Source organism: Zonotrichia leucophrys, chromosome 20 (genome assembly GCF_028769735.1).
Source record: "Zonotrichia leucophrys gambelii isolate GWCS_2022_RI chromosome 20, RI_Zleu_2.0, whole genome shotgun sequence".
Classification (NCBI taxonomy): Eukaryota; Metazoa; Chordata; class Aves; order Passeriformes; family Passerellidae; genus Zonotrichia; species Zonotrichia leucophrys.
The window spans coordinates 3905106-3929852 of record NC_088189.1 but is presented as its reverse complement, the minus strand read 5'-3'; the positions used below and the strand labels follow the sequence as shown (position 1 = coordinate 3929852).

Sequence of the window (24747 nt, the reverse complement as noted above, 5' to 3'; positions counted from 1 at the left end):
AAATGCTCTAAGTAAGTTTCAATTGCTTTTTTTCCTAATCAACCAACCATTAAAATTAGAAAAGTTGGGGATTTTTTAAATGTGAAGATATAAGCTTTATTAAGTATCTGGATGTTGATATAAATTCCTCCTATTGCCACCCCCTAAGAATGGAGCTTGTCCATAACTGTCTCCTATTATGGGTAATATCTCCTACTGGATAATATTTCCTATGGATAATTATCCTATTTCATGTATTTGGAAAAAGTTTTGGTCATAACACTTTAAGATTTTCAAAACAAATTCTTAGACCATTCCATCTCCATTCCATAGATGGACAAGATATTCAGAAATGTCCATACTTATTTTACAAGGTTTTTTCTCCTCTTTCACAGCATCTTCTTAAGAAATAAGTTATTTGAGGGCTTTGAGTTCCACACTCAAATAATCCAGACCACAGGGAGAGGAAGGCTGGGGATTTTTTTAGTTACAATTATACCCTTATAAACTGATTTGCAGCATTGATATTCCTTCTTAGCAGTTATCAACTTGACCTCTAATGAATAGAACAGATTTATGGGAAACTCATTTAGGAGTCAGGTTATGACTTTGGTGATTCACACTGGCTGATAATTAACAGCATGTACTGAACAATTCATGAGAGCTCTAAAAACTGAACTTCTGCACTGTAAACTGGAGGGTACTACAGGGACAAGGGGGTTTGGGTTGGATTTACTGTTTGCTGGTCACAGGAATAACAGGAGAGAGCTGTGATCAGTCAGGCTGTACCTTGAGTTTTCCTCATACATATCATTATTCTTGTATGCAAGCACATAGAAACACAAGAGTGGAAATAGAAGTAAGCACAGGTTATTACACATTTGTGGACTGTTTTCCCTAATTTTCCACATCAGACTTGGCTACCTACCCACCACATCCCCTAGATGTCACCCAGGATCTTATTTTTTCATTGCCTACAAACATCCCTTGACACAAGGGAGCTTTTGCTCACCTTTCTGAAGAGAAACTTGCTAAGAAAAATGTAACAAGATACGACAAGCAAAAGGCTTCTGGTTGGATGCTGTTCCCCATGCTAACAACACATGACCTTTTGCAAAAGGCCTCCGGTGACTGCTTCTTTCCAGCAGCAATGTTGTGCTGTGTTTCAATATTTGAACTGGAATAAAAGTTGTCCTTATGCTGAGGATAAAGTGAAAATTGGGACTTGTATGTTTCAGTTCAGTGTTTGCCTCAGTTTCCCAAATATCCCTCAGGTTTCCACACTGTCCAAGACTTTTCACTCAGCTCAGGTTTCAGGTTTCTCCCTCAGGGGAGCTCTCCTTGCCCTCAGGCTGAAGTTTCTACTTTTATCTGCAATTTGAGATAGAAATTTCACAAGGGTGACCCCAAACCTGCTCCAACCCTGCACACTCCAGCTGGACACTCCCAACTGAGCAGGGACCAGGATTTTCAGCAGAGGCTTGGATTTTTCTCTACTGCATCCCTTCCTCAATTCTACAAGTAAAAATAAATACATCTACTTTTAGCAATGCAAATACAGAGTTGGTGGCATCCCATGTGGCAGCAGCGAGCAGATTACAAGACAGGCTGAAAAGGAAAATTTCAGTTTCCCTGAAAATTGATCAGCTGAACACTAAAAACTGTACAAGCACTACTTCCTCTTCCAGCACTCTGTGCTGCTGCTCAGTCTTGTAAAAATTAAAAATTGGTTTTATTCATGTGAACAATCTTATTGATGCCTAACATACGAAAAGCATGATTGATTTTTTCCAAGGCAACATTAGAACTAATACTAATTGACACCTGCAATATTATTCCAGTTCTTATTATAAGAAAAATACATTAAATAGCTCTTTCTATCAACACTAAAAGCAGAAGAAAATTTTCAGAGTTTCCTCCAAACTGCACAGTGAAGTTATATTTGATCATCTTGCAGCACTTTTTCTTCAGAAGAAAATAGCAAGATAGGCACACAAAAAAGTGTGCACCACATCAATAAAGAGATTATTCCAAGTACTAATCGGGGGAAGAAAGAGAGAGTCCGTTGGCATGAATTAGATAAACCTATCTTTGAACAGCCTCAGTTGTTTTCACTTCAGAGTGAGACAAAGGAAAGACATTAAAGATTACTGACAACCTGTGTATTTGTCCTCCTTTTTTCTGCTTCAAACACAGACTGACTCCTGTATTTATGTTTTCCTGAGTCAAGCTACAGATCTAATGAGCTGCTCTATTTTTATTTTCTTTTTGTGAGAACATTCTTTGAACAGCTTTTTTTAAAAGATAGGGGGTTTTCTTTAATTTTCATTGTCGGAAAATGTGACAATTACGCTATGTAGACAACTGCAGCTGGATTCAGAGCAAAGTTACTTTGAATATTCTTTATATCCTGAATTCCTTCCTTCATTACATACTGAAACTGCTGTGGGAAGATAACCATAGTTGGATGTAAATTCCAATTTGAAACCAAACGTAAAGCACATTTCCAAGAATGCATAATTAAGCAGCATTTGTTAGAGTCAATTTGAGCGCATAAATTATTGAACACGGGTTAATTTTGGTGGGATTAAAAGCACCACCTGTTCACTTCTATAAAAAAATACCATCATTTCTGTTTCAGTGCTGTATTTGATTCCATCCTTTCAGGTTGCAGTTGGTTGATGAATACCCTGCAGCACTGACAGAACCAACACATGCCCCATTTTTTTGGTTTTTCCATAACTAAACACTACAAATCCAAAGGTGTTTTCCAGGTAGGAAAAGCACCCTCTAGAAACCCAGGGCACTGGGATATTTCCCTGTCTGCTCTGGGATGCCCTGATCCCCAGGGGAGCACTGACTTCGACCCTCGTTCATGGAGAAACTTTCCTAAACTCCAGAATAGACTGGAATCCACCAGAGTGTGAAATAGATTACAGAGAGCAGCGTAGGTGTGGTGTCCCCACTTAGGTGGGGAATTTAGGTTTTAGGATTTTTACTATGTTGTGAGTGGAAGCAAGATGGAGGGCACAGGGTGTCATCCTGAGTTTCTTCTTCATGGGTTTGGGTGGCATTTTGTAATTGGGCAGAAAAGTCCACATTGAGGGCTCTTTGGGATCAGTTATTGGGTTAAAAAGGGAAAATAACCTAGGTGTCAGCTCTTAATTGGATAGTTTAGTCTTAAAAGACGTTGAAACAAGAAATTGTTGGCCATTTTTGCAGGGCTTTTCCAGCGCACTGAGCCTGGTGTGGACTGCATGCAAAACTCTAGATAAGATAAGAATAAACAAGAACCTGAAGACTGAAAAGATCCAGTGGGTCTCTCTTTCCTGATGCAAAATCACTCCAAGAGGGTCTCCCCTAACAGCGAAGCCCCAGCCTGGGTCCCAGAAGTTGGGGAATCAGCAGCAGGTACCCTACAGCACCCTAGATCAGGGCTCTAGACAAGTGTTGATCAGGGCTCTAGACAAGTGTTGCAGTGGTGTAAAGTTTAAATGCTGCAAGGCAAAGTTCAGAGCAATAGTGGGAGCTGCTGCTCAGCTACAGCTTTTGAGATGCAAGACTCAATGGTTGCTGCAGAGCAGCCACTTATTGAAGCCTTGCACAGCAGTTCTCCCATTCTGCTCCTCTCACTGGCTGTTACACTCCAGCCCACTGTGGAAAATGCTCCTTTCACCTTCTCATGTAGAGTTGTTTCCAAACGACAAGCTTAAAAATGGGTTTACAACTGTGAAGTTTAAAGAGGGGCTCGATAGACTGCAGTGAGCCACAAGCAATTGCTGTAAATGTTTCAATGCAAATCTCTTCCCACTAAATCTTTCAGCTTTGATGGGAGGATGAACCCTTGACTTGCTCAGCATCTGAGGAGGAGGCATGAAAATTCAGGGCTTTGGGGGAAACCAAGGAGATTACAAGTCAACTAAAAATCCATGTGGATCCACAGGACAGGACCCTGTGGTACTTGAACCCCATTGATATTTTTATGCAGAGACTCACAGCTGTACCTTAAAAAGAGACCTGTCACACTCCACTGTAGTGTTTTTATCTTTAGTTAGTGCAGAGTGTCTGTCCTCCACAGTCCTGCGTGCCTGAAAGAGGCCACCACATCAAGGCACAGGGTTAAAAGTTTATAAGGTAACAGCTGTTGAAATATGCAGTTCAAGGAATATATTCATTAGATGCAGCTCAGAAAAAAAGGAAAAAATACACCAGTGGAAGAATTTATCCAATAAGTTCTCCTTTTGAAAAAAGTATTCTAGGGACACTGTCAGCTCTTGGAACAAGATAAAGTGAGTTGTAGACACTACAGAAGCATTACTGTTAGCAGCATCAGATGTTCAAAGGAGAGATACATTTAAAGCCTTTCAGTGTAGGGGGCACTGTGGGAATTCTGTAGAAGCAGGATCAGAGACACCCTCTCTCATCTTCCAGCTGTCAAACTCAAACCCCCAAGTGTTCAATTTCATCAGTAGATATGTTGAAAAAGGAACCCATGAAAACAAGCTCAGTGCAATAAAAGCAAGGCTGCAATACACGAACACGGTGACAAGGCAGCAACAAGATTAAAATGTTGCTCAGAAAAGGAAAAGGGCAATTTCCAATCCCCAGCAGAATTGAGAGAGAGCACCAGAGACCATGCACACGTAGGAACTCTCAGAGAGGCTGGCAAGGCACCCCATCTCTCTCCTGCTTCTCTTTTTTACTCCATCTTTACAACAGTGTTTAATTCTACATCTTGAGTGCTGAACTGGCAGAGGGGTGTAAGGACAGTAAAAGTTTCATTAAGTATGTCAAGAGAAGTAGCAGGGACAAAAAACCAGTGAGAGCTGAATTTGAATAAAAGTGAGTCACTTTTTTTCTTTGCAGGGGTTTGGGCCCTGATGCCTAAATATATTACTGCAGGTAACTTTATTGCCATAAGCTTAAACTTATTGTTACAGCTCTGAGACCTCAGTCCAAATTCAATAAACTGATATGTAAAATATTGGCCCCTCAAATCTCAGAAGAGTTGCCAGAATTACTTAATCTATTAATAAAAACTTGGTTATTCCTTGGAATTCACTGCAAGTGATGAACTTCCAGCAAGTCACTGAGCAGAGCACAGCACAGACCTTCCTTACAATGTGTGGTAGAGACTGGCACCAAGCACTAAAGCTGTGTGACTCCTGGTGATCTCATCCTGTAGCTGTTCATGCAAAAAATTGTTTTTCTCTTTCACTTCCCTCAGATCCAGACCTTTTGATTTTGGTTTGATGTGTGGATTCGAAAACATAACTGTGAAATCAACTTGGTTTCACCTGACTTAAAGTCAAAACCAGTCAGTTTTATACACTTCCTGTAATACTTAGAAGCCTGTTCAGACCAGCCAATCTTTCCTTCGTGACCCTCATGCAAATTTCCATCTTTTTTACTGGATGGAAAACAAACTTCCATTGTGTAGAAGGCCTACACAGCCTCCAGTTACCCCAGTCCTAATTTACCTAATCAGCACTACAGCTTACAAGCTCCAGCATTTGTAAACTATTTACCACCTAGTTAAAAACAGCACAGGATGTTTGTTAAGAATATTTTCATTTCTATATGGTACCAAGAGAATATGTTAGCATTTTCCTTTTGATGTCAAGTGCTATCTAACAAAAAACTCCACACTTTTTTTTTTTAATTCAAGAGATTGCAAAATAGGTGGAGAGACTGCATTTGTAGGTTTATGATTCTTATTTAAGCAGCTGCTTACATAAATCCTCAGGTATGTATGATTAATTATTTGCTTTCTAATCCCTGTTCAAAAGAATGCATCTGCTTTTATGTTTAAATCAGGTTTTAGCATCCTTTTTTAAGGATTTGACAAACTAAAAACAGACACCTGTACATTCAAAAGAGTTCTTGTAATGCTACTGCTGCTCATCCGTTCCTTAGCACACCTTTGCAGAGCTGTGGTGAGCTATCCCATGTGATCTGCTTGCTGTAATATTTGGAGTTCAAAATGTTTTCCACAATTGCATATTTTACAGAGTAGACACTAGTATTCCAAACGCTTATGTAGATAATGGATAGTGGGCTAAAAACATGGATATTAGAGGAAAACAATACAGCACAAGTTGAATCATTATGTTTAGTGAGTCACCTGACAAGTCAGATCACAAAAGTTACATTTGGAGTAAAAAAAAAAAACACTTTTCCAAGGTGAACTGATGTGAACAAGTCTTGAATTAGATCCTTTTCTAAAGCCTTCATGTTGATATGAATATTTCAATCACAGAAATGTGAAAAAGAAATTGAAAAGGACCTAGAAACACTGTCCAACATCTCCTGTAGCAAGGCAGAATTAACTGTATCAAAACTGAAACACTCTTCCATAAACATTCTTTATATGGATATTTCCTAACTCCTCCCCAACTTGGGGCCTTTCCCATTGGATTTGGGTCATGTCATTTCCTTTGGTTCTTAATTACTCCACATTTTATTGTGCTTCATTATCTGAAATAAATGTAATCCTTGTCAAAGCATTCAGTCTATTCATGGCACATGTAATACAAAGGCTTGTTACATCAAGCTCGCTGCCAGCGATAACTCAACTATTTTCCATTCAATTACAGAACACACTGATTTTCCTGCTGAGTCACCTCAAATTCAATTTCTCATTGAGAATTCAACTAAATTACTTGCCCATGAATTAACAATGCTGAATGCTAATACAGACATTGAATTATATTACATTTCAGTGACTAGAAGATATAATTGCAGCTGGCAAGGTCTACTTCATTTTTTTTTCCCTCTTTTCCAGTTTTGACTTAGTGATGCTGCCTTTGAAACTCAACACTCAGTGGCAAAAACACTCCATAACCATTTTGTAGGATTTAGAATGCATCCTATCAGATCACACAAACAATATTTCTGTTTTATCTACTGATTATAGCTCAGACATCTTTTTGGGTGTGAGCTGGTGGGCTGCAGGTAGAACTGTGTTAATGTTCCTGGGTTTGCTCACTAAAATCTGATATCCTGAACCAAATTTCAGTGTGTGAAACATTCCTTGGTCAGCAGTCACCTGCTAGTGAAGTAAAGTAAGCAAATGGATGAAATCCATGTAAGACAGGCATAATTATCTTGCTTTTTCCTGAAAGAATAAACATGTTATCTATCACAGCCTTTTTCATTAATCTCAAGTGCTTCAACTCAAGTAATAAAAATCTTAATCTAGACAAAATTAAAAATCCAATCCAAATTATAGAGTAACTCCCAAATCTCACCTAGCTAATCACCCACAATCCCAGATAGTCTTAATAACTAACCAAACCAAATTATCTATGAAAATTAAGCTGTAATTCCTTGGAACAGTATTTCTGGCACATGGAAGTAACACCAAATTATCTGCTACAGGACTTGGAATATATTCACATCAGGAAATTTTAAACCAGCAAGATGTTTAGATTTGGAGTTCAATCTTGGTTTTAACTAGTAAAAAATAAAGCTAGTTCTGTGTTTACTTCTTCAGCAAGGTAAACCAAACACTTTCTAGGTGGATGAAAATTTCTGAATAGTTGAACTTTGGAGCTTTTCTTCCCAGGAAACCAGAACAGGTGTGGAGATGTTCTGCTGTGATCCAGTGAGATGGGTGAGGAATTAAGACTATGGAGCAAGCTGAGAAAGCCTGGTGGGGATTTCTTTTTCCCTTTTTTTTTCCTCTTTTACACTAAAGTCACTGCTATACAATGAGGATTACTTCAGTAATAGTAGAAAAACACACAGATATTGACAGCTTAAATAGCAAGAAAATAATACACTGACAATGAGAGCTTAAAACATACTCATCCATTAGTATCTGCAGCAATGATGTCAAATTCAGGTGCAAACAAACTCATGTAAGGACTTTGCACTTAGTTTGAAAATTCCAGCAAAATACTTGGCTACAGCATTTGCTGTGTCACCAAAATTCAAACATTTTTGCAGAGTAGCTGAGTTCCAAGCAGAACAAGCCCTACCTGGCTTCCTGGCAGTCAGCCCAGTAACACAGCTCTGTGCAACTGCCTAGGAGCTGTGGGCTCTGGAGTATTGGCAAAGAATTTAATGGTTTAGCTGTCCCAAAAACCAAACAAAATCTCAGATTACTGAAATCCAAGATAGAGACACACAATACACATGTTTAGATGAAGCGAATTATTCTAACACAAATTTTCAGGTGTAATTACTGGGTAGTTACATTCACACACAGTTCCCCCTCTCTAATTGCATTTCCTTGTATATAATATATGCACTTCTAAATAGCAGAAAAAACTTGCCCCAATTTACTGGAGCTATTCTTCAATATAGATTAAAAATGCAGATAAATACTGAAAAAAAGCTAGAAATGTTAAAAATAGTATGTATTTTTTTTTTATTCAGAATTATATTGATATTCAGCCTCTAAATAAGTTAGTGCCTGGAATGCCTCATCTGTTTTCTTCTTAAACTCTTATGTTGCTATAAATGGCTAAACCACTATTTTTAATGACAATTAAAAACAGCAATAGATATCAAGAGATGTTACTGCTGACTGCGATACTTCTTTTTTCTGTACATTTTCTGACTGTCTTTTCCTCATGGCATGAAGTCTGTTTTCCTGTTTTTACCTCTTTTACTAACAGATAATTTACTAATCTGACAGGAAATTTTTATCTCTTTTTATTGAGTTTTAATTTTTAATGGGAGGGGATCTGTAATTTTAGTAGTTTAAGTACAGTCCCCATTCCTTGCTCTGGTTACATCAGCTTTACTTTTATCTTCCAGTATGGGTAAGCCATTGAAACAATTCTACAAATGAAGTTAAATTAGGGTTGAAAGCTGAGTTACAGCAAGAGACTCCAGGAGCTAAATTATAAACTGGATCCTTTAAGGGACTGCTGTTAATTCCAGAAACCAACCTGGGCACTGAACTGCCAACCAACCATCCCTGCTTCTACCCTGCTGTAAGGGTTCCTGGAGATCTCCAGAAAACAGATAAACTAATGAACAAATACACAAGCAAAATTCTCCTGTCCAAACCTGCATGAAACCTATCAGAATGTCAGCTCAAATCACTCCAGTGAAAGTAACTTTCCTTCAAGGTGTGTGCGTGTTCTTGTGCTCTTTTTGTACTGGAGCATCACAGGGCTGTGAATTATTACAAATGCCGGCACTTGGGGACTGGCTGGGCTTGTGGGAACGATGCACTCCTCTAGATGATTACCAACCATTCATCTGGCTAATGTGAGGCCGAATCTGGCCTGACTGCCTGGCTCAGGGGAATATAATTAACTCTGCAGTCAGGTTGCATTTGCCAAGTAGGATGAGCCCCGGGTGGGGAAGGCACAGGAGCAAGAGCTGATGCTGCCACCCAGAGCACAAAATTGGACTCGCCACAGAGCCAGGATTGGCTTTTTTCACATCAAAACTGCACAGACAACATCGAGCACCCCTTTATGGCAATCAAAAAAAAAATTCTATTTTTTTTTTAATTTCACTACATCTTTGACCAGTTAGTAAACAACTCCTTACATTCTTACATCTTACTCCTCACTCCATCGAAACACCCACACCACTAAAGGGTGACCTTAAGAAAGCATGTTTGAAAACAGCTAAGTACATTTAAGTGTTATTGATTGCACAAGTAATAGCGCCAAAAGTGATTACACAGTGTGGTACTTACAAAAATAATTACACTTCAGAAAATCAAAATTAATTTGTACACTTCTGCTACACTTTTGAAGTTGTTGACATTTCATTGTAGTGCTCCTAATGAACTGAAAATTATTAATAATTGTTTCTACTTCAGTGTGACAAATGTCATTTAGGTTAGGATGTGAATTTGTCAGTACCTCATCAGATCACTAAGTTGACTTTTGGCTCATGTTAATTTGAAAGGGGGTTTATTTGTATTTATCAGATGCAAGTCTACACAAGCCAACCATATTATCACTATGTTTGCTGGTTCCTAACTGTGAAACATTTTATGTGGTGTAGTCCTCTGTTCTTAGACATCACTCTAAAGGTGTAAAAACAATGGAAAATTAAGTTCTCTGGACAAAACATTAAAAATTTTCTTCTTCAAAACACTTTACAAGAAAAATGATATCAACTAAAGCTGTGAAATTAGCGTAACCCCAGGGCCACTGTCTGAAGTACCATTTCCTTTTTATTCCTCTACCAAGCAAATTTAGTTTTATTTTAACATAGAGCAAACTACATTGTTCAGTTATGGAAAATAATCAAATTAATAGCAAAATCTGTGTAAAGCAAAAGTCAAATCATATTATGCCTCAGTGCTTGTCTCATAAAGCACATCACTAGTATAAAGCTACATAATTAGCACAAATAAAGTAATTCAGCTTCCAAAATACTTTCAGTAAAAATGCTAAGGGCTTTTCGAGCACTTGCAAAGTATGAAATAAGTAAAATTCACACATGCAATATCTTGATACCCTTGCTGTTCCAATTTTATAGTCAGGTGAAGTGACAAGCAGATGATTTGTCTGGGCAATTACAGCAAACCAATAACAAACCTGCAAACAGTTTTGGAAGGCCTGTCTCCAGGCTGCTCAGGGAGTTCTCATCTACTGCCCTCAATTTTGACAGGAGCCTTTGCCTCAGGACACCCTACCAAGATTCAAGTTACTTTCCAATAGCTGATCTTAAAGTGCATAGACTGAAACATCTAGGTTTTGACAATTTTAAAGAAAGAAAAGCCACGAGAATGCAGAAGCTTCATTTTTCACAAAACTCCTCACATTTTTCACCATTACTGTTAATCCATGGATGGACAGAATTGGGGAGTTTCTGTCCAAAGAATTGTTCTAAGTGCTATGTGAGCAGTACTTTCAGTCATATAAAACAATTATTATTAGACTAAGACAACTGGTGGCTTCCCAATAAAGAACAATTATCCAGAACTGGGTTTGTAAAACCCAAGCCTCATGCAATGGTGCCTGCATTAATATCTGAGAGATGTTATCACTTATCCAGAGCTTATTTCACTAGGTCTGCTTGATGATAAATCCTGGTTGAGAGGCCACAGAGAATTCAGGAGCCTGCAGTTTGTGCTGTGCTTGGGAAATGGGTGCTCCTGCTTTTCCACAAACCCAAGGGGAACACTGGCAGGTTTGAAAGAACAGCTTGCATAAACCCACCCATTCAGTAAATCTATCTTTGTTTACAGAACCCCAAGAAAACAGACCCAAAGAAAGCAACAGCATATGTGTTTCTACTAGATCAGGGTGGAATTTCATTCCTTTGTTAACACAAAACACACTTTAATCTGATTTCTGTTGTACTTTGCAATTAGAGACCAAAGGAAGGGCTGTTTAAAGAACATGCTTTCTCAGAAATACAAGACAAAATCCAACACAGTGACAAAAGCAGTTGAAGTGGTCAAACAAGAGTAGCAAATAAAGCAGCAAAACAGTCTGGCACAAGCAGAGACATCTTTTGATTATAACCATGCCCCACTCCTCACCCACACTGATAACAAGGTGTTTCACTTGCAGCAGATAAGCACAAACCTCCCCAAATAAAACACTTGCCTCAGTCCTGCCTTTACATTCTCATCAGCAATTTTCCACTTTTTTTCTAATCAAAATGCTTAACAGAAAATTTAAGTTCACTAGAAAGCTACATCTTTATTTTCATCTTGTGCTTTGCTCCTTTATTCCATTCACCTCTAAATCTCTGGTTTATCCCTGTTCAGCATTATCAGACTCATGATATTTAGATTTGTGATGTTTATTTCTCCTACAGTCCCAGTTCTCAGGCTCTTAAGATTATTTGAGAATCCCAACTTCAATTTAAAAATCCTTATATTGCTAGCTCTCAGGTTCTGGAGAACTGTATGAAAGTATAACTCAAGTGTACTCTAAAAGCTCTATGTGAAAGGCAAAGAAAAGTGTAATTCTGAACAAAACAAAAAACAGAGACTATGTTTTTAATGTGTTTTCACAATTGCTTCTTGGAGATTTTTTTTTAATTGCTAGGATTTATGAAGCAATTATGGGTAGGTGCCATGTGCTGGTCACAAACAGGTATTTCACATAAACTTCACAAACCTGGTGTGGTGTATAACAGACCACGCATTCCCAAGGAGCACTGTCAGAATAGCAAAAGGTCAATAATAAAAGGCCAGGAAAATCACTTCCTTGTACCACTTTTTCCATAACAGTGATGTATAAAGGGTGACAAGCTAGAGCAGATTTTGCCCTAGTGGCATGATGCACTTACTGATATCCTGGCCTGAAGAATAGGGACATACCCAATGACCCCAAGTGCAAAATAAGTGTTATCATTATAACACAACAGCTCAATTATCATTATGCTGCCAGATTTCAATATTGCTAGAGTTTCTTACCTCCTTGACTTCACTTGTAGGCAGCTCCTCCAGGCACCAACTCTTCCATATCCTCACAGCAGCCAACTGACTCCAGTTCCCACCAATCCACTCTTTTATAGCACTCTTCTTATTGGCTACACCTGTGGCTTGTTAACATCAGGCCTGCTTCTAATCTTGCTTAATTAACCCAGCTGCAACTCTTTGGGGGGTATGATTACTTTCTATACCACTTTTATTTACTTGTAATCTATTCCCCTACAAATGAGAATTCAAGAGCGTTGTGATCTTATTGCAAAGCTCCCATACCTGCTCAGTGGTGCCTCATGGGCAGCTCCTTGCAGCACTGGCTCCTTCTTCTTACAGCACAGCCAACAAGCTCCAAGTCCCTTCTCAAGCAGCTCATCTGCCACCTGGCAGTGCCATTCCCTACAGTGGCCCCACCAACAGCACCCTTGGGTGGAGGGATGGGATGTCAGAGAATAGTGCAGAAGGCAATCTCGCCCTTGAGGAGCTGCAGCTGCACCAATCACCAAAGATTAGGAACAGGCCTGCCCTTAATAGGCCACAGCTGTGTCCAATTAAGGTGAGGGCTATAAAAGAGCTGGCTGAGGGGGCAGTTGGGGTTTGTTGGCTGTGCTGTGAAGAAGGAGTTGGAGCTGCCTGTGAGACATTGTTGGCAAGGTATGGGAGCTTTGCATTAACTTGATAATGCCCTTGAATTCTTATTTTGCGTTTGGGGTTGTTGGACATGCCCTTATTCTTCAGGCTAGAGGTGACCCAGTGGGTCATGCCACTATGGGAAAACCTGCTCTAGTCTTTATATATCACTGTTACGAAAAAGTGCTCAAGGAAGTGATTTTCCTGGCCATTTAATATTGACCCTCTGCTACTCTGGCAGTGCTTCCTGGGTGTGCTTGGCCTGTTATAGACCACACCAGGTTTGTGATGTTTATATGAAGTATCTGCTTGTGAACAGAATATGGTACTTTGCTACAAGTACCAAGTTATTTGCTATAAGTTCTAGGTTTTTCTGACTTGTGGGTCCTTGTTGGATTTTGCTGCTGAAGGAGCTGAGGTGTGAGGGATGCTGTTCCTGTCTGTGGTTATGTTCAAAAGAGATGCAAACCCTGTTTATTCTGCTGACTGTAGAACAGGAGTGAAAATAAACCTATGAGAACTGTGGGTTGCGTGAGGAATCTGAAAGGTTAAAAACCTGTGTTTTATTGACTTGAAAGGTCTGATAAGTAAGGTGGGGGGACTCTTAGTTTCTGCAAAGGGGAGCCAGGTAGGCAGGTGCTGTGTGAGGTGGTGCCGCTTCACTGGTTCAGAATTACTCCACTTTCTTGGAGCTGCTCCTCCAGAGTTTGCAAAGAAGCTTTGAACTCTTCATAAATGTCTGTGTCTGGAGAACTTATGAGCTGGTTCGCTAATTACAGAACAGGGTGGAAAGGTTGCAGCTAAAAAGCTACAATATAGGCAGATCTGCAAGCCTTAATTATACTTTAGTTTTGTTCCTGTTCAGGCTTCAGTTGGAACATCATTTAGAGGTTAGTGTATTGCTTGGAGGTATGAATACAAATCCTTAATTAACACCATAGCAGAGAACTTTGGTTACTTATTTGGTCTGAGATATGAAAAAAAAAATGGTTAACTGAATAATGATATATTCCCCTGAAGTGAAAAATTTGCACCTTACTAATACTTCTTTCAAAACCTTTTGATTTTAAATTAAGAGTAGTGGTTTTGTGATTAAACCCCTGGGTAGAAATTCAGCAAATTTGAGTTCCATTCTCAGGTCTGAGCCAGACTCATTTTGTGACCCTGGGCTAGATGTTGGTCATCAGGGCTGGCTTCCCAGCACCCATCTGCTTTTAATTGCCAGGACAGTGCAGCTGAGCAATTGCCACTGGGACTAGTAGGACTTTTTGCTTTAGCTGCAGTTGACTTTGGGTCAGACCCTTTAGTCTGTGTCTTTGCTGAATGTACATATGGAGAACCAGGCTCTGGTTAACTGGTATATTGGAATTAATAAATATTGTGCACTGAAGAGAAATTACAGATAAGAGAATTTCTGAAGTAAAGAAATGCATTTAGTACAACAAAGTATTAAAATATTAATGCTTCTGTTGTGTTTTCCTACTGCAGTGTGTTAGGGCAACAATTCAGAAGCTTCATCTCTAAAAAGTTGTCTATAAAGTATAAGGCACTATCACACAGTTTTAAAATGTCCTATTTCTACACCACCTTTGGTGTAGCAAAGGAATGCGTCCAAATACCTCCCCTTAGGAAAGACTGGTCCTGGTGATACACCTGTAGTTGTTTAAGAAAGGTAATTTGATTTGTGCCAGCATCAGCCCAGCACCTTCTAGGCTGTTTGTGTTCTTCTGAACACTTAGATGGGAAAAACAACAACAACAAAAAAACACAAACAAGAAACCCCAACAGTTGAAGTTCTAGACTATGAAGTTGACACTTGTTTCGGGCTGAAGTTAAAAACATTAGTTACCAAACAAAACTGAAAATATTTTGAGGGGTTGTTTTCTTTCTTCTCTTACAATTCAATCTGCTGTTGTATCGTCCTGTGGGCTGTGCATTGTTTCATTATGTGCTGAGTATTTCAACGGAACAGAATTAACTGGTGCTGTCACATCCATGCCAGATGAAGCAAGCATGAACTTTGTTGTGAGAAGCACGGAGTAACTTGCAGGGTCCATTCCATCCCATGTCTAAGCCCCTTCAGTCTGACAGGTTGAATGAAGAGACATAAAGTAGATTAGCAAGTAAAGACTGGAAGAAAAATTGTATGAAGTTATTTTCACATTTAGATCAGGATCATTATAACCAGAATCTCAGGAGCCATTATTTTAAGCATTAGTGGTTAATGCAGTACACTACATTAAGTTTTATGCACAGCATTTGGAACCTTGGGATGACTGCTGTAAACTTTCCATCACTGCTGGTTTGCACGATGACCTTTTATCTTCATTAGGAAGTACTCTGAAATTGCTCTAAGTATACCGGTATGGGTTCTTTGTGGTGTAAATTAGGATATGTATTGATGTTAATGGGGCTGTTTGCATTTATTAGTATAAATTAGTTTTAGTATTCTCTCACATCATAAATCACAATGGACATCAGGAAAGTCGTTTGGCAGCAGTGATGTACAAACAGTGAAAATGAGAAAACAATTGACACCATCATTCAATGTTTAGTGGCAGGAATGTGTCTCAAGCATGTGAGTGTGTATTTCCCAAGCTTCTCCCTTCCTTGATGTGGAGCAGTGACAAAGGATGAGCTCTAATAAAGGAAATTGTTGGGCAGGAAAGAATATCCCAGATCTAAACCTTGAGTCCCTATTGTTACTGACAACCACATTAAAAAATTTGAATTTCTGAGATGTTACCATAAAACAAATGCATAATACAAATAATAATTCATAGGTAGGTAAATGACAGCTACTCAGGCAAGCCTGAACATCTGTTTTATAGTGAATGAACATTAAACACTTCTGGCATCTAGTGCTCTATTTTTACCCCAAAAATCCATACAATATTTAAACCCTTTTCATGCTGCATTTTGAGTCATTATTCTGTATTGGTATCATACAAAGCTGTGATTTCCTTATGTAGGAAAAAAGACTTGCTGGGTTTATTTGTTGAGGGAATTTGTAAGGAAAACTTGTATAGAATATAGAAATTTTTAGATAGCAGAAAGTATTTAATCATGGCAATGGCTTTTTCAAGTGATTTTTCTTTATGACAAACCAAATATGTATTATATTATTTGTGGATCAGTATATCTATGATCAGCACACATTGCTGTTTATTGGCTCATTTTATCATGCTGAACTGTCACAAAGTTCTTATTAATCTGTCTCTGAAGGATCAAAATGCTTTAATAAATATGTTAGTTCCTTTAGATCTTGGGCTGAAATGAAACTGTTAGTTAAATGTACTGTGACTTTGAGTGAAGGTACCTTTAGAGAGACTTAAAATGGGAGCACGTTACATAAATCCAAGTTTGACAAAGCAGACTGTAACTTTCTCTTAATGGCCAATTAGGACTTAAATAAAAATGTAAAAAGACAAAATGTGAGACTTCTTTATGAGATATGATTGATTTATCAAAGGGATGATTAACTTTTCAGTTTCATAGGGAAAGCTCTTTGCTTGTGTGGGGTGTTCATTTACCTGTACAGATTGGTGTGCTTTTAAGTCTGTACACATAATAAATGCATGTATTACACAAGGGTTCAGAAAGGTGCTCACCTTTCATTACTTCAAAGAGGTAGATAAGAAGTTGAGTTTTTACTTTATTCAGGACATGAATTTTCATGTACTTTATTTAGCTGCCAGTGGCAAACAGGAGGGAGCCTAAAGGAAAAGCAGCCCCTAAAAGGACTGCAAGACCATTCTGCAGAGGGGTCTCTGTTTTAAAGGCAGAGCTCATTTTTTTCAGTCAGAATAAGTGTTGTGTCTTAGCACACAGCAGTAAATGTTTGGTTTCTGTGAAGGGATCAAAATGTTGTGCAAGGAGGAGTGGATGATGTACCACTGCCATTTCAAAGGGGGAATGCACTTTAATAACAGCATCAGGTTTAAGAAGAAGGAATTGGGATCATCCGTGTGCTATTGTCATTGGTCATGGCAAGACAATTTCATATTGCTGGGCAGCTCTCCCCAGATGAACCTGCAAACCTTGGAGTGTGAGCCCTCTGCAGGGTGAGCAAGGGTTTTACTGGGGCTGTGTGCTAAGTGAGCCTGCATTTCACCATCTCAAAGGATTATGCCAAAGGTCTTTCTTCTGTTAAGTTCTTTAACCTGCTGAGATCATACGTCAGCAGCATGGATTTTGGTTTTATACATAGGCTTGAGAAGCAAATGCTGAACTTGAAGTGCCCAAATCTTTCTATATATCTCTTATTTGAAGAGCTCACATGTCTTGAGTAAAACAGAGTAACAGAGGTTGAATGTAGTGTTACTTAGTTTTCATCAGGAAATGCTCCACAAGTATCACAGTCTTGTATTTTTGTAATAAACTAGATTTTTATTTTATGCTCACTTTGAAATGTTCATGGCAATTGGCAGTTTTAAATGAACACCCAAATGTGGCAACAGAGTTTTATTGATGTCTGCAATAGTGAACAAGCTGAAGATGAACGCAGTACCGGAGTGAACATGTTGATGATGGGAATACCCAGGTCTGAAAAACTTCTTGGAAAGCCAAGTCCATGGGGCCTGAGATTAATTGGTTTTCCAATGGAGGTGTGTGTCTCTGTGCAGCCACAGAAGAATGGATCTCCTTCCCACTCAGGGTTAGTTTGCACAGCCCATCCATCCATCCGTCTGCTTCCTCAGCAGTGTTAACAGTTTGGCACTACTTTATTTCCCTTAAATCTCAGCAACAATCCATGATATTGTTACAGTACATTACATGGCTTTTCCTCTGTGTCATTGTGTATTGCCATTGGGAAATGAAGCATAAAAGGCTGCCATTAGAGCACATCATTAAATAAGACTGCACGAATTCCAACTGTTGAACAATTGATCAGTTCCATTTTGAGCCAAAGAGGTGTTTTATCCCAGTTGAGTTCTTTTAATATAAAAAAATCCGTGTTTTAGTGGTGCCTTAAATTTCCTTTAACTTTTCTTTCAGAAATTGTGCAGTAATATCAGCTTCTCTCTTGTAAAGGAGAAGATCAAAGCATACCAGAACTTATGTACATGTGCTAAATGTGAGAAAGTTAGAAATTAACTCCCAAGTGCTGTAAGTTTTCTGAATTATCTGAAAGTGATTCATGCTGAGGGGTTGTTTTAAGACCCTATTTTAGCTGGGTGCAAAGCACAGTCACAGTTGTTCAGTTAACTGCAGCCACAAAGACTGGATTTAGCTTCAACATTTTTTCTGGTTGTGCTGAAGTTGTTCAGTTCTATCCAGTCTGCCGCTTCACTCATTTTGAAGCTTTGGTGTTTTGCTGTGGTGTGTTTTTGAAGCTCTTTCAGTATTTCTCTGGTGTTTTATTCCACAGAGCTGAAATGTGCACGTGTAGGAGCAGATCAATAGGGACAGGGATGCACTTAAGCCCTGACTTGTGTTTTTCTGCCCATGTTCAAACATGACCTGAGCCATCCAGAGCCTCTGACTTTCCCTTCAGTGACCCCATGCCACTTCTCAGTCAATGGCAACTAAAGCAGTGGTGCTGCTCTGTGAAACACCAAATTCATTGGAATTGCAAGGAGCAGAGCTGCTCCAGCCAGCCCAGAGCAGAACAGAGATCGTGGATGCTGCAGGGGTGAGAGCTCACACCAGTTCTGGCAGGGCTAGGAAGGAATTTTCATCCTGTGCCTGATTAAAGGAAATTCTTGGTAACATTTCTGAGCTGGGCATCAATGAAAATATTTTCTTCTCACAGAACAGTAGCTAAAAGACAGATCTATAAGACTATAATACCTGTAAAATAGTAACAATACCTGTAAAAAAATCCCACCAAGCTATGATGTCAAGACCTATACCTATTTTTTTTTTTACCTCTATATTTCTGAGATACAGACATCTGCCAACTAAGTTCTCTCAGAAACCCCTTAAATACATATTTTTTTTTTAAAGTAGCTGTTCTTCAGGTATGTTTTATATAGACAATTTTGATTCAAATTTATGGCATTTCAGTACCTTAAAATTATTCAATGCTGAATTTAAATATTCATTTTCTTATTTTAGAATTAGACACCTATATGAATAAAATTAGGCTCAGTGGAGGAGGATATAGCTTGTCCACAGTGCTTCTGTGAAAAAGTAGAAAAGCAAAACTGAGAGAGTGCAGTCAAATGAGCATCTTCTATATTGCTTGTACAATTAATTATTGTCTTACATCACAAAATCATTAATGTTTTGGCTAACACGGATACCATGTTTATCCAAAATTATTGTTAACACAGCTCATAGACCACAGATTGCTGTCTCTGTTTGGAGCAAGTGACCAAACTCAACTCATTCACCAAACAGTTGAGTTTCCAACATGTAATTTAACTTTAAATGGTAAAATAATGAATATTGAGGAGCATTCTGATGAAACACTGTAAGATTATGGAGTTCTTTGATGGGAAGTTCTGTGAACACTCTGGAGCTGGGGTGGAATCATCATTCTTCATTTATTGATGCTTGTCCCACAAACAGCAGAAGCTATTGAGGCACAAAATGCATTTATGTGAAAATTGAGGCAAAAGCAATATATTCTGGATTCACAGTGATAAAACACTTATGACTCTTGCCTTTGTTAGAACAAATATTGGCAGAGGTTAAAGGCAAAAGTGTAATTCAACCACATCTATGATGTGTGCAAGCCACTTAAATTCAACCTTTATTTTCCCTGAACGTTTTGAGCTTTGTATCTTTGACTGCATGGAAACTGCCCCTTTAGAATTTAGAATGAAGCTCCAGGGGAAAAAAATAGAAGGTCCATTGTTAAATCTTCAAAGAAAAATATTCAGGGATAAAAGTAAAATTGGAATACAAAAGATTTTTTAAAAGTTATTTAATGTTTCAAAATGTGGCTCTGGCCTCTGCCTACTGGCCAGCTTCAAGTTTACTGTCTGAGAACTGAAATTTCAAAGGTGACTTGCAAATGTCTTTTTCCTGCATTAAGGAATGTGAGGCCATGTGGCTCTTCAGTCTGAACACGTGGCACTAAAAATATACATGAGGGGAGTGCTTTGTTTCAGAGTCACTTTTTTCCTTTCATTTGTTTCTGAAATCAAAGTTTTTTGTGTTCTTGAAAAGAATGAGCCCGTGTAATGTCATGCTTTGAAATGCTGTTCTCTTGACATTATAAGACCATGAAAGGGAGAACTTTGACTAACTCTATTATTCCTTCACCTTAAAGACATTGTCAAGTTTGCTGAGCTCTAAATATGACCCACCTATTTTTGTTTCTTTTACCTCTTATTCTGTTACAAAGCTTATTTAATTCTTTTCTACATTCAGTGCCTCAAAGGTTGCTTTTCTTCATAAAATTAAACCAATAAAAATCCAGAAACAGATTTCAAGTGACTTTTGCATAATTCACATCAATGTAGGCAGGTGATTGAGGCAGGCAAACTTTATCTGAACTAACTATTGCTTATCAAACAATGAGCAAAACTGGCTTGGAATTAGTTATGTCTTTTGATGTGTGGGTGCAGTGCTGATCAAAGTCCTTGATAGCCATTCATGTGAATCCCTGGACAGGCTTTGTCCCCATTAAAAATCTATCCCATTGCAATAACCCTCAGAGAACCCCCCTTCCTTTTCAAGTGAAAAGAATTTTAACTTGACCCCTTTAACTCCCAGGCATAAATCCCCAAATTGAGTTATGTACTTTTGTTTTACATCTCAGTGCCTCCATCTAAAAAAACTAAATCCCTAATGCTTTAATTACCTATAATGATCTCCTTCACAAATATTCTGCTTATTATGGCCCAGAAAATGGTCTTATTGAAAACCAGGCACCATCTTTGTGCATAATAAAGTCTGTGATATATATATACACACACAAGCATTGCTGTTCAATAGGTTCTGCAACTGTGAAAGATATTAATTTTTAGTTCATTCCATTGTCATTTTTATCTAAATATCTAACTGAAAATGTGCTTCAGTTCCTGAAATTTAACTTAGTTCACTTAAGTAAATAGCTGTACACAGCTGAAAAATTGGCTTTTATGATCAGAAAGTTTTAAAAGCTCCATTTTGCTCATAATTGCTACACATTGAAAATTAACTTTGAAAATGTAATGTGATAAGAAAACTCCTGACCTCAGTAAAATCTATTTTGTGCCTAATAGAAGAAGGAAACACCCAAGGCTTTGCTTTGAAGTCCCTGAAACCCAAAGATCAGAATGATAAAACACCCAGAGCCCTGCAGAACTGCAGTTTTTACCTCAGTGTCTGTGGTAGCTCAAGTTCCTGGTTGGATAAGTATTAGATCAATGGTGAGCAAACATTGCATTTCTAAAAAAATGGGCAATCCATGGAATGTTCCTTTCCTGTTGCCCTCTGGAATTGACAGCCAAGAGAATATCTGAGTGAATTTTGCCTCAATTTTTGAGGGGAGAGCACATGAATTTTGTGGTTGATGTGGGAGCTCCAAGACTTGCTGGGTCTTTAAAACAAAAGAATAAATCCTGCCAGAGAGATGTGGATTAGAGAGTGGTAACAGATAGGCAGACAATTGAGAAATTAATCTCATTTCATAAGTTACAGATTTAGTCCCAGATTAGAGGGAGCCTTACCACAAAGTTTAGTGATGAATGTGGAAAAAGTAGAAACAATCTTCTTTGGTTCTACTATCTAAAATAAAATTGAAGTGACATTTTTCAAATGAGAATACATTGTCTGCTGCTTTGTCTGGTTCTTTCATTTCAGCTTTGTTAGATCTTTTGTTTCTTTGATGCTCAGAATATTGCACCATTTGGCTCTAAAACCTACATTAGAAGAGCATTAATTAAAGGCAGACACAGTGCAACGGAGACACTGTTAAAATTATGCTTGAAGGTACAATGTAATTAATTTTGTACAAGTGAAACATAAAAGAGAGAATGAAACCAGAGGAAATAGCAGCACATCCTCACCAAATGATAATGAGAAATACAATTGCAAATCAGACAAAATGTGAAAGGACATATGGAATAATTAGATTGCAAGAAAGAAATCAAAACAAAAGGTAACCTGCTAATTGTTCTTGAAAATTAAGCAAAGAACATACAACTAATGTTCAAGGTTCTTGGAGTTTGTTTTGGGGTGCTTTTCTGTGAAGTGTAAGATTGGCATTAAGTGCCTGTTAGCAAAATGAGGTTGTGCATTTTATATCAGAATTTCCTGACAGGTGTGTAAAGATCTGAGCACTCTGCTTCACTTCAGAGCAACTTCTGTGTTAGGAGTTATCTCAGAAGAAAAGGGGTTGGGACCTGGGTTATGGTCCCCAGGCTGAAAATGAAGGCACATGACAGAATTAATTCTAATTCCATCTGCAAAGGAGGAAATAAAGGCTTCAGGAAACTGCTTTATTTTAATTGGTCATTTTAAGTAACAATTAAACTTCTGTAGTTCTTGTCAGAGCCCTGGTGATTCACCCTCAGTTCTGAGTGTTCTTGAGTAAAGCACTTCAGAAGATCAAAGATGTGGCTTGGGCATTTATCCTGTTCTCAGGAGTTGAAGTGAAGCCCAAGGTTCCCACAGGTCTGTGGTGGCATCTTTGAAGATGCAGCATAAAACAGAAAGCAAGTTCATCATGTGTTTAAAGATATCTGTTGCATGTGGTGAACTCATGGTGGTGGCTGGAATTACAAAATTATTGGCTTCCTTTGGAGCAGGAATTCCAGTGGTGTGCTGGGATAATCATTGTTGCCAGCTATGGGAAGGTGGCACCAATTTCCATTTGTCAAAGCCTTTGTTTTCTTTTGGTTTGGGGTAAAGAAAGGCAGCAGAAATGTCAGCACCCAGTTTCACACCCCCACAGTGTTTGTCCCGTGTCACAGAGTCACTCAACATCCAGGCTTCTGTCATCTGGGAGAAACCAAACAAATTCTCCTGGCAAAAACTTCAGAGTTTTCATTGCTGGCAAACAGAAATACTTGATTAGGGAAAACCCCTGAAGCTTCTTTTAAAATGTGATGTAGCTTTATATATATAATCTGTTTTAAGACTATAGATTATAACTGCTTGCCAATTTTAAAACTTTCCTAAGTGTGATAACTACTTAACTAGATTCTAGTAGTTGAGTTTTTCAATTTTAAGTTAAAATTCCTTTTTTTCACTGTCTGGATACATCAATTTATTCTTGTCTTCCAATTGATCAGAACCAAAATAAAAATAGCCAGTGAGAAGGAATTTGAGGTGAGGATCAGCCCAAGTCCAGTGCAGTCATGGGTTAGAAAGTTCAGTCAGTTTTTTCCAAACCAGCAGCTGAATATCAGCATTCCCGGGTGATCCTGAAGGCTTCTTGCAAGAACAAGATCATTAATTGCCAACAACCTGAAAATATGCACAGAAAGGCTTGATCCCTTAACAAAAATATTGATTCCTTAACATCCTGTGTGGTGTTATTGGCCTTCTACACTTCTAAAGCTTTCTTAATTAGTCACAAACTCCTGAGCTGGAGAGTTTTGTAATTCACAGCATAACACTTCCTCTGTTGTGTGCACTTTGTCATCCACTGGGATTCTGAAGAGTTTTAAATAAATCCCTTTTTTAGTATTATACAGTACATTGCAATAAAGTCCTTTAGCATATTTTACTTATTTTGTGTTTTGCAGTTATTTGAAGGACAAAAGAAGTTTCAAAACAATATTTTTATATAAAACACACTGCACTGTCTCTAGTGTATATAATTATATTGATCAGTCCATATTTTTTCACTGAAATATCAAGCCACACAATTTCAAAATCAAACTATAGGGAGAAACTGTGTTGTTTTGGCTTCCATGGTGAAACTTTTAAATGTTAAAATAGAAAAATGTCTGATGGAGAAGCTTTATGAAGTAGGGTATACCGTAAAAATGTGAAGATCCTTGATCTCACAAGTTGTCTCTTCTGTCACAATTTGCACAAAATAGAAGGAATATGGGAACTTCAAAAGGGCAGAGATTCAGTCATTAACTTTTAGCAATTTTAGGGACAAGTCATTTAACTGAAGTTTAAGCTTTATTTCTGTGTCATGACTTTGTAAATTGTCTTGCAGTAAATACCAATGTGTTGTTGGGCTTTTGTTTTTATTTAAAAATGCCTTTTACAGTTGATGATTACACACAGAAAAAATGTCCAGCTAAGAGGCCTAACCTTCCAAGATAATGTATTCTTTACAGCTTATTTCCACAAATATGCTCCTGTTGTTTTCATAAAACATATGTATGAAATTGATTTCCTGATTCACTTCAGCTTACAGGGTTTTTAAGCCCAGTTTTTGTCTCTACCAATTAATCTTGGCAATTTTTTTCTCTGCTACATGAATGCTCAGAGAATTTTGATAACAAGTAGCTCTAATTCATTGCTTCATGAAAGGGCCTTTTAATCTGTTCTGTTTTACACTATTTCCCTGAAGAAACCTGCTGAATTTCAAAGCAGGTGTCTTTTAAAGACTTACAGATAATATTTTGAAAGGTAAGTATATTTTGCTACTATTAGTGAAGGGGGAATATCTTTTCCTAATAAAGCAAGCTGCTCTGAGTGCTGCACTAAGAATCATGAAAGACCTCTGGTGACTTCAGAGCCTCCTTTGCATAGCACAGTGTTAAATTCTGCCCTTATGAATGTTTGAGTGATGCCTTTACTACCTAATGGTCCTTTGTTGTGATTAAACGTAGAAATTATTTATACTCTTTGTGCATGCAAAAAAACCCCAGGTATTTCCTCATATAACAAACCCATTATATTTTGAAAGCCTCATCTACTGTGAAACTTTGAAG

At 38.2% G+C, this 24747-nt stretch overlaps 1 long non-coding RNA gene across 1 annotated transcript in view; it reads right to left on the bottom strand.

Moving 5' to 3' along the window:
* LOC135456321 (uncharacterized) overlaps positions 1-12403 on the bottom strand; it is a 74960-nt gene extending 62557 nt beyond the window's left edge. Inside the window, exon 1 of the long non-coding RNA XR_010442506.1 lies at positions 12332-12403. This is a non-coding gene — a long non-coding RNA (uncharacterized LOC135456321). The remainder of the gene's footprint in view (positions 1-12331) is intronic.
* Positions 12404-24747: the final 12344 nt, after the last annotated feature.